An 11,613-nucleotide genomic window follows, 5' to 3' on the forward strand; every position below is an offset into this window, starting at 1 on the left:
ATGTCACAATGCGTCGCGTTGCGACGCATTGTGAGCTTGTAGATCGGCTATTTTCAATAGATTTTCTATACATTCTACACATCCTTCTTTTGCAGTTTATTATTTTGTTCGAGCACCCCGTTGAATTGCCTCATTTGCCTGCAATACCACTTTAGCTCAGTGAAATCTGGTCACTTAGGTGACATTCACACCAGAAAGCTTTGCTGCGATTAAAACGAATCCTGCTGCGCATTGTCAGAAAGTGCACTTCGTTTGGCAGGTGTGAAGGCTCATTCGAATCCTAATGCGTATCAAAGAACCGCATTCTACTCCGAGCAAAAACGGGGGTTTCACTTCGCTTCCAATCGCACTAGATTACGATTCGGTGCAGGTGTGAATGCAATCCGCAGTAAATAAAGGAAACTAGAAAGAAGCAATTCTGGGAAATTGCAAAGTGTGGTTGCCTCACTCGCTAATATAGGCCCCTCCCAGTAATTTTGCTAGCCAATGACAATGTCAAGTCACCCTTGTGATCATGTGTAAGTAATTCAGAGTGTTTTTTCCCCCTTGAAATCATGTTTTTGCAATAAACGGGTAATTGTTTTTGCAATTGTAGCGCCCCCTATGGATGAAAATGGAATTGCTTTTGGCACTGCGTTGATTAAGCCACCCTCGACATGTGATTTGGATTTGGGATGGATCGGACATTGCGTGCGTGAATTGTGGCATTTTTTGTAAAATAGGCCCCTCCCACTAACTTCGGAAGACGATTACGGAAGAACGATACGGAAGATCAAAAATCTGACTGTGCTGTTTTAATCGAATAGGTCCGGAGATCATGTGTACCGATTTTTGTGAGATTTGGACAAAATCTGTAGGTGGAGGATCCAAAAGTGTGTTTTGAACAAAATTCAAAATGGCGGAAAATCTATCTAGACGCAAATGTGCGTGGCCTATATGGGGAGATGCATCATGACCCAAGGAATCCAGGAAAAAATAATTTTGATTTTACGACCTACGGTTCAAGAGTTATACGCCAAAACGTAAAGTGGGCTGTTATAGCGCCACCATGAGGCCGATCAATATACTTATAAGGTTATTAATTTTAGTAATTATTATGAACCATCCCCCCAAGTGTTGTAACTGTAGCCCATACGGTCTCAGAGGAAAAAATACTTGAATGTGAGTTTTTGCATTTTCCCATTCATGTCAATGGGGAAATTTAATCCACTAATTAATTAATATCAATTAAACTATACAACGGATGTCTTAGCAAGGAGATAGCACACTATTCCCGATGAAGCCGGTCGTTTTGACATATAGCTCAAGTGTGTGCGGCAAAAACTGTGGGAGGAGTAGCACATCAAAATAAAGTTTATACAGAAAGAAAACAAAGAAAGAAATAAAAGGTAAGGGGAACAATAGTATGGTTGCCCATAGGCAACCACACTAATGAAGCAAACAATGTGGCGGGTGAGGAGCTGAACACAGTTGGAGACGGAGAACTTAAGGCATATTTTACGCAGCGCAAAGATGTCCCGTTACCGTGGATAGACGTGGTGGAATGAGTCTGAAGCCCTGATCGAAATTAGGACGAGTACATCAATCAATTGCTTAAGGAAACACATAAAAACACTGCAGTGTATTATAGCCTACAGAATATTCTGTCTGTATGTCTGTCTGTGCGTGCCGTAAACATGGAGTGCTGTCACTGTGTGGGGACTGGGGAGTAGGGACTTTTATCTCGATAAACTTGTAAACATTTTGCGCTGCTGTCTGTTATATCAGTGCGCTCAGCGCTGTGCCTCCATGCCCAAAAGAACAGTGCGTGGCTGCGTGCGTATAGTGTGAGAGAGAGAGAGAGAGAGAGAGGGGGGGGGGGTCCAGTCCCAGACGGCACGACACATGCACGTTATGAGTATAATTGTATCACCATAGATTTCACTGTGTAGGCTATAGTTTATGAATGGAACACATTGATAAAGGTCCCCCTGCTGCGTTTCCAATAGCTGCGGATGACAGTGTGAAGGCAACCCGCAGCAAATTAAATATGCAAGAAGTCCCAATTCTCCTCCCATTCGCATCGAGTCTACCGAAGTATTAGGTGGGAATGTGACCTTAGTCAATCTCATGCTGGGAAACCCAGCATAATACAATGAATTGACTTTAATTTACTACCACTGTATGGTTGTTGCTCTGTACCTGCTAGTTCCTCTGAGCGAACACTGGACTCTCCCACTGAAGCACCAGCCCTGGTATTGGATCCACCTTTGCATAGGAAACATAGATGAATATTCTGAAATGTCTTACATTTTACAATGTCTACTGGGATGTAGACATTAAATGTTGACATCTAATGTCAACATTTAATGTCACAATGCGTCGCGTTGCGACGCATTGTGAGCTTGTAGATCGGCTATTTTCAATAGATTTTCTATACATTCTACACATCCTTCTTTTGCAGTTTATTATTTTGTTCGAGCACCCCGTTGAATTGCCTCATTTGCCTGCAATACCACTTTAGCTCAGTGAAATCTGGTCACTTAGGTGACATTCACACCAGAAAGCTTTGCTGCGATTAAAACGAATCCTGCTGCGCATTGTCAGAAAGTGCACTTCGTTTGGCAGGTGTGAAGGCTCATTCGAATCCTAATGCGTATCAAAGAACCGCATTCTACTCCGAGCAAAAACGGGGGTTTCACTTCGCTTCCAATCGCACTAGATTACGATTCGGTGCAGGTGTGAATGCAATCCGCAGTAAATAAAGGAAACTAGAAAGAAGCAATTCTGGGAAATTGCAAAGTGTGGTTGCCTCACTCGCTGATATAGGCCCCTCCCAGTAATTTTGCCAGCCAATTACAATGTGAAGTCACCCTTGTGATCATGCATAAGTCATTCGGAGGGGATTTCCCCCCCAAAATCATGTTTTTGCAACAAACGGGTAATTGTTTTTGCAATTGTAGCGCCCCCTATGGATGAAAATGGAATTGCTTTTGGCTCTGCGTTGATTAAGCCACCCTCGACATGTGATTCGGATTTGGGATGGATCGGACATTCCGTGCGTGAATTGTGGCATTTTTTGTAAAATAGGCCCCTCCTACTAACTTCGGAAGACGATTACGGACGAACGATACGGAAGATCAAAATTCTGACTGTGCTGTTTTAATCGGATAGGTCCGGAGATCATGTGTACCGATTTTTGTGAGATTTGGACAAAATCTGTAGGTGGAGGATCCAAAAGTGTGTTTTGAACAAAATTCAAAATGGCGGAAAATCTATCTAGACGCAAATGGGCGTGGCCTATATGGGGAGATGAGTCATGACCCAAGGAATCCAGGAAAACATTATTTAGATTTTACGACCTACGGTTCAAGAGTTATAAGCCAAAACATGAAATGGGCTGTTATAGCGCCACCATGAGGCCGATCAATATACTTATAAGGTTATTAATTTTAGTAATTATTATGAACCTTCCCCCCAAGTGTTGTAACTGTAGCCACAACGGTCTCACAGGAAAAAATACTTGAATGTGAGTTTTTGCATTTTCCCATTCAAGTGAATGGGGAAAATTAATCCACTAATTAATTAATATCAATTAAACTATACAACGGATGTCTTAGCAAGGAGATAGCACACGACTCCCGATGAAGCCGGTCGTTTTGACATATGACTCAAGTGTGTGCGGCAAAAACTGTGGGAGGAGTAGCACGGCATAAAAAAGTTTATACAGAAAGAAAACAACAATAAAGAAAGAAATAAAAGGTAAGGGGAACAATAGTATGGTTGCCCATAGGCAACCACACTAACTAGAAAGAAGCAATTCTGGGAAATTGCAAAGTGTGGTTGCCTCACTCGCTGATATAGGCCCCTCCCAGTAATTTTGCTAGCCAATGACAACGTCAAGTCACCCTTGTGATCATGTGTAAGTAATTCAGAGTGTTTTTTCCCCCCTGAAATCATGTTTTTGCAATAAACGGGTAATTGTTTTTGCAATTGTAGCGCCCCCTATGGATGAAAATTGAATTGCTTTTGGCTCTGTGTTGATTAAGCCACCCTCGACATGTGATTTGGATTTGGGATGGATCGGACATTCCGTGCGTGAATTGTGGCATTTTTTGTAAAATAGGCCCCTCCTACTAACTTCGGAAGACGATTACGGACGAACGATACGGAAGATCAAAATTCTGACTGTGCTGTTTTAATCGGATAGGTCCGGAGATCATGTGTACCGATTTTTGTGAAATTTGGACAAAATCTGTAGGTGGAGGATCCAAAAGTGTGTTTTGAACAAAATTAAAAATGGCGGAAAATCTATCTAGACGCAAATGGGCGTGGCCTATATGGGGAGATGCGTCATGACCAAAGGAATCCAGGGGAAAAATAATTTTGTTTTTATGACCTACCGTTCAAGAGTTATAATGCAAAACGTAAAGTGGGCTGTTATAGCGCCACCATGAGGCCGACCGATGTAATCATAAGTTAATTAATTTTCGTAATTATTATGAACCTCCCCTCCAAATGTTGTAACTACAGCCCTTAAGGTCTCAGAGAAACAAATGGTTGAATGTGAGTTTTGGCATTTTCCCATTCAAGTGAATGGGGGAATTTAATTCACTAATTAATTAATATCAATTAAACTATACAACGGATGTCTTAGCAAGGAGATAGCACACGATTCCCGATGAAGCCGGTCGTTTTGACATATGGCTCGAGTGTGTGCGGCAAAAACTGTGGGAGGAGTAGCACGACAAAATAAAGTTTATACAGAAAGAAAACAATAAATAAAGAAAGAAATAAAAGGTAAGGGGAACAATAGTATGGTTGCCCATAGGCAACCACACTAACTAGAAAGAAGCAATTCTGGGAAATTGCAAAGTGTGGTTGCCTCACTCGCTAATATAGGCCCCTCCCAGTAATTTTGCTAGCCAATGACAATGTCAAGTCACCCTTGTGATCATGTGTAAGTAATTCAGAGTGTTTTTTCCCCCTTGAAATCATGTTTTTGCAATAAACGGGTAATTGTTTTTGCAATTGTAGCGCCCCCTATGGATGAAAATGGAATTGCTTTTGGCACTGCGTTGATTAAGCCACCCTCGACATGTGATTTGGATTTGGGATGGATCGGACATTGCGTGCGTGAATTGTGGCATTTTTTGTAAAATAGGCCCCTCCCACTAACTTCGGAAGACGATTACGGAAGAACGATACGGAAGATAAAAAATCTGACTGTGCTGTTTTAATCGAATAGGTCCGGAGATCATGTGTACCGATTTTTGTGAGATTTGGACAAAATCTGTAGGTGGAGGATCCAAAAGTGTGTTTTGAACAAAATTCAAAATGGCGGAAAATCTATCTAGACGCAAATGGGCGTGGCCTATATGGGGAGATGCATCATGACCCAAGGAATCCAGGAAAAAATAATTTTGATTTTACGACCTACGGTTCAAGAGTTATACGCCAAAACGTAAAGTGGGCTGTTATAGCGCCACCATGAGGCCGATCAATATACTTATAAGGTTATTAATTTTAGTAATTATTATGAACCTTCCCCCCAAGTGTTGTAACTGTAGCCCATACGGTCTCAGAGGAAAAAATACTTGAATGTGAGTTTTTGCATTTTCCCATTCATGTCAATGGGGAAATTTAATCCACTAATTAATTAATATCAATTAAACTATACAACGGATGTCTTAGCAAGGAGATAGCACACTATTCCCGATGAAGCCGGTCGTTTTGACATATAGCTCAAGTGTGTGCGGCAAAAACTGTGGGAGGAGTAGCACATCAAAATAAAGTTTATACAGAAAGAAAACAAAGAAAGAAATAAAAGGTAAGGGGAACAATAGTATGGTTGCCCATAGGCAACCACACTAATGAAGCAAACAATGTGGCGGGTGAGGAGCTGAACACAGTTGGAGACGGAGAACTTAAGGCATATTTTACGCAGCGCAAAGATGTCCCGTTACCGTGGATAGACGTGGTGGAATGAGTCTGAAGCCCTGATCGAAATTAGGACGAGTACATGGAAACACATAAAAACACTGCAGTGTATTATAGCCTACAGAATATTCTGTCTGTATGTCTGTCTGTGCGTGCCGTAAACATGGAGTGCTGTCACTGTGTGGGGACTGGGGAGTAGGGACTTTTATCTCGATAAACTTGTAAACATTTTGCGCTGCTGTCTGTTATATCAGTGCGCTCAGCGCTGTGCCTCCATGCCCAAAAGAACAGTGCGTGGCTGCGTGCGTATAGTGTGAGAGAGAGAGAGAGAGAGAGAGAGAGAGAGAGAGGGGGGGTCCAGTCCCAGACGGCACGACACATGCACGTTATGAGTATAATTGTATCACCATAGATTTCACTGTGTAGGCTATAGTTTATGAATGGAACACATTGATAAAGGTCCCCCTGCTGCGTTTCCAATAGCTGCGGATGACAGTGTGAAGGCAACCCGCAGCAAATTAAATATGCAAGAAGTCCCAATTCTCCTCCCATTCGCATCGAGTCTACCGAAGTATTAGGTGGGAATGTGACCTTAGTCAATCTCATGCTGGGAAACCCAGCATAATACAATGAATTTACTTTAATTTACTACCACTGTATGGTTGTTGCTCTGTACCTGCTAGTTCCTCTGAGCGAACACTGGACTCTCCCACTGAAGCACCAGCCCTGGTATTGGATCCACCTTTGCATAGGAAACATAGATGAATATTCTGAAATGTCTTCCATTTTACAATGTCTACTGGGATGTAGACATTAAATGTTGACATCTAATGTCAACATTTAATGTCACAATGCGTCGCGTTGTGACGCATTGTGAGCTTGTAGATCGGCTATTTTCAATAGATTTTCTACACATTCTACACATCCTTCTTTTGCAGTTTATTATTTTGTTCGAGCACCCCGTTGAATTGCCTCATTTGCCTGCAATACCACTTTAGCTCAGTGAAATCTGGTCACTTAGTCAATCTCATGCTGGGAAACCCAGCATAATACAATGAATTTACTTTAATGTACTACCACTGTATGGTTGTTGCTCTGTACCTGCTAGTTCCTCTGAGCGAACACTGGACTCTCCCACTGAAGCACCAGCACTGGTATTGGATCCACCTTTGCATAGGAAACATAGAAGAATATTCTAAAATGTCTTCCATTTTACAATGTCTACTGGGATGTAGACATTAAAGGTTGACATCTAATGTCAACATTTAATGTCACAATGCGTCGCGTTGCGACGCATTGTGAGCTTGTAGATCGGCTATTTTCAATAGATTTTCTATACATTCTACACATCCTTCTTTTGCAGTTTATTATTTTGTTCGAGCACCCCGTTGAATTGCCTCATTTGCCTGCAATACCACTTTAGCTCAGTGAAATCTGGTCACTTAGGTGACATTCACACCAGAAAGCTTTGCTGCGATTAAAACGAATCCTGCTGCGCATTGTCAGAAAGTGCACTTCGTTTGGCAGGTGTGAAGGCTCATTCGAATCCTAATGCGTATCAAAGAACCGCATTCTACTCCGAGCAAAAACGGGGGTTTCACTTCGCTTCCAATCGCACTAGATTACGATTCGGTGCAGGTGTGAATGCAATCCGCAGTAAATAAAGGAAACTAGAAAGAAGCAATTCTGGGAAATTGCAAAGTGTGGTTGCCTCACTCGCTAATATAGGCCCCTCCCAGTAATTTTGCTAGCCAATGACAATGTCAAGTCACCCTTGTGATCATGTGTAAGTAATTCAGAGTGTTTTTTCCCCCTTGAAATCATGTTTTTGCAATAAACGGGTAATTGTTTTTGCAATTGTAGCGCCCCCTATGGATGAAAATGGAATTGCTTTTGGCACTGCGTTGATTAAGCCACCCTCGACATGTGATTTGGATTTGGGATGGATCGGACATTGCGTGCGTGAATTGTGGCATTTTTTGTAAAATAGGCCCCTCCCACTAACTTCGGAAGACGATTACGGAAGAACGATACGGAAGATCAAAAATCTGACTGTGCTGTTTTAATCGAATAGGTCCGGAGATCATGTGTACCGATTTTTGTGAGATTTGGACAAAATCTGTAGGTGGAGGATCCAAAAGTGTGTTTTGAACAAAATTCAAAATGGCGGAAAATCTATCTAGACGCAAATGTGCGTGGCCTATATGGGGAGATGCATCATGACCCAAGGAATCCAGGAAAAAATAATTTTGATTTTACGACCTACGGTTCAAGAGTTATACGCCAAAACGTAAAGTGGGCTGTTATAGCGCCACCATGAGGCCGATCAATATACTTATAAGGTTATTAATTTTAGTAATTATTATGAACCTTCCCCCCAAGTGTTGTAACTGTAGCCCATACGGTCTCAGAGGAAAAAATACTTGAATGTGAGTTTTTGCATTTTCCCATTCATGTCAATGGGGAAATTTAATCCACTAATTAATTAATATCAATTAAACTATACAACGGATGTCTTAGCAAGGAGATAGCACACTATTCCCGATGAAGCCGGTCGTTTTGACATATAGCTCAAGTGTGTGCGGCAAAAACTGTGGGAGGAGTAGCACATCAAAATAAAGTTTATACAGAAAGAAAACAAAGAAAGAAATAAAAGGTAAGGGGAACAATAGTATGGTTGCCCATAGGCAACCACACTAATGAAGCAAACAATGTGGCGGGTGAGGAGCTGAACACAGTTGGAGACGGAGAACTTAAGGCATATTTTACGCAGCGCAAAGATGTCCCGTTACCGTGGATAGACGTGGTGGAATGAGTCTGAAGCCCTGATCGAAATTAGGACGAGTACATCAATCAATTGCTTAAGGAAACACATAAAAACACTGCAGTGTATTATAGCCTACAGAATATTCTGTCTGTATGTCTGTCTGTGCGTGCCGTAAACATGGAGTGCTGTCACTGTGTGGGGACTGGGGAGTAGGGACTTTTATCTCGATAAACTTGTAAACATTTTGCGCTGCTGTCTGTTATATCAGTGCGCTCAGCGCTGTGCCTCCATGCCCAAAAGAACAGTGCGTGGCTGCGTGCGTATAGTGTGAGAGAGAGAGAGAGAGAGAGAGAGAGAGAGAGGGGGGGTCCAGTCCCAGACGGCACGACACATGCACGTTATGAGTATAATTGTATCACCATAGATTTCACTGTGTAGGCTATAGTTTATGAATGGAACACATTGATAAAGGTCCCCCTGCTGCGTTTCCAATAGCTGCGGATGACAGTGTGAAGGCAACCCGCAGCAAATTAAATATGCAAGAAGTCCCAATTCTCCTCCCATTCGCATCGAGTCTACCGAAGTATTAGGTGGGAATGTGACCTTAGTCAATCTCATGCTGGGAAACCCAGCATAATACAATGAATTTACTTTAATTTACTACCACTGTATGGTTGTTGCTCTGTACCTGCTAGTTCCTCTGAGCGAACACTGGACTCTCCCACTGAAGCACCAGCCCTGGTATTGGATCCACCTTTGCATAGGAAACATAGATGAATATTCTGAAATGTCTTCCATTTTACAATGTCTACTGGGATGTAGACATTAAATGTTGACATCTAATGTCAACATTTAATGTCACAATGCGTCGCGTTGTGACGCATTGTGAGCTTGTAGATCGGCTATTTTCAATAGATTTTCTACACATTCTACACATCCTTCTTTTGCAGTTTATTATTTTGTTCGAGCACCCCGTTGAATTGCCTCATTTGCCTGCAATACCACTTTAGCTCAGTGAAATCTGGTCACTTAGTCAATCTCATGCTGGGAAACCCAGCATAATACAATGAATTTACTTTAATGTACTACCACTGTATGGTTGTTGCTCTGTACCTGCTAGTTCCTCTGAGCGAACACTGGACTCTCCCACTGAAGCACCAGCACTGGTATTGGATCCACCTTTGCATAGGAAACATAGAAGAATATTCTAAAATGTCTTCCATTTTACAATGTCTACTGGGATGTAGACATTAAAGGTTGACATCTAATGTCAACATTTAATGTCACAATGCGTCGCGTTGCGACGCATTGTGAGCTTGTAGATCGGCTATTTTCAATAGATTTTCTATACATTCTACACATCCTTCTTTTGCAGTTTATTATTTTGTTCGAGCACCCCGTTGAATTGCCTCATTTGCCTGCAATACCACTTTAGCTCAGTGAAATCTGGTCACTTAGGTGACATTCACACCAGAAAGCTTTGCTGCGATTAAAACGAATCCTGCTGCGCATTGTCAGAAAGTGCACTTCGTTTGGCAGGTGTGAAGGCTCATTCGAATCCTAATGCGTATCAAAGAACCGCATTCTACTCCGAGCAAAAACGGGGGTTTCACTTCGCTTCCAATCGCACTAGATTACGATTCGGTGCAGGTGTGAATGCAATCCGCAGTAAATAAAGGAAACTAGAAAGAAGCAATTCTGGGAAATTGCAAAGTGTGGTTGCCTCACTCGCTAATATAGGCCCCTCCCAGTAATTTTGCTAGCCAATGACAATGTCAAGTCACCCTTGTGATCATGTGTAAGTAATTCAGAGTGTTTTTTCCCCCTTGAAATCATGTTTTTGCAATAAACGGGTAATTGTTTTTGCAATTGTAGCGCCCCCTATGGATGAAAATGGAATTGCTTTTGGCACTGCGTTGATTAAGCCACCCTCGACATGTGATTTGGATTTGGGATGGATCGGACATTGCGTGCGTGAATTGTGGCATTTTTTGTAAAATAGGCCCCTCCCACTAACTTCGGAAGACGATTACGGAAGAACGATACGGAAGATCAAAAATCTGACTGTGCTGTTTTAATCGAATAGGTCCGGAGATCATGTGTACCGATTTTTGTGAGATTTGGACAAAATCTGTAGGTGGAGGATCCAAAAGTGTGTTTTGAACAAAATTCAAAATGGCGGAAAATCTATCTAGACGCAAATGTGCGTGGCCTATATGGGGAGATGCATCATGACCCAAGGAATCCAGGAAAAAATAATTTTGATTTTACGACCTACGGTTCAAGAGTTATACGCCAAAACGTAAAGTGGGCTGTTATAGCGCCACCATGAGGCCGATCAATATACTTATAAGGTTATTAATTTTAGTAATTATTATGAACCTTCCCCCCAAGTGTTGTAACTGTAGCCCATACGGTCTCAGAGGAAAAAATACTTGAATGTGAGTTTTTGCATTTTCCCATTCATGTCAATGGGGAAATTTAATCCACTAATTAATTAATATCAATTAAACTATACAACGGATGTCTTAGCAAGGAGATAGCACACTATTCCCGATGAAGCCGGTCGTTTTGACATATAGCTCAAGTGTGTGCGGCAAAAACTGTGGGAGGAGTAGCACATCAAAATAAAGTTTATACAGAAAGAAAACAAAGAAAGAAATAAAAGGTAAGGGGAACAATAGTATGGTTGCCCATAGGCAACCACACTAATGAAGCAAACAATGTGGCGGGTGAGGAGCTGAACACAGTTGGAGACGGAGAACTTAAGGCATATTTTACGCAGCGCAAAGATGTCCCGTTACCGTGGATAGACGTGGTGGAATGAGTCTGAAGCCCTGATCGAAATTAGGACGAGTACATCAATCAATTGCTTAAGGAAACACATAAAAACACTGCAGTGTATTATAGCCTACAGAATATTCTGT

This window comes from Electrona antarctica (assembly GCF_951216825.1).
Source record: "Electrona antarctica genome assembly, chromosome: 21".
NCBI lineage: Eukaryota > Metazoa > Chordata > Actinopteri > Myctophiformes > Myctophidae > Electrona > Electrona antarctica.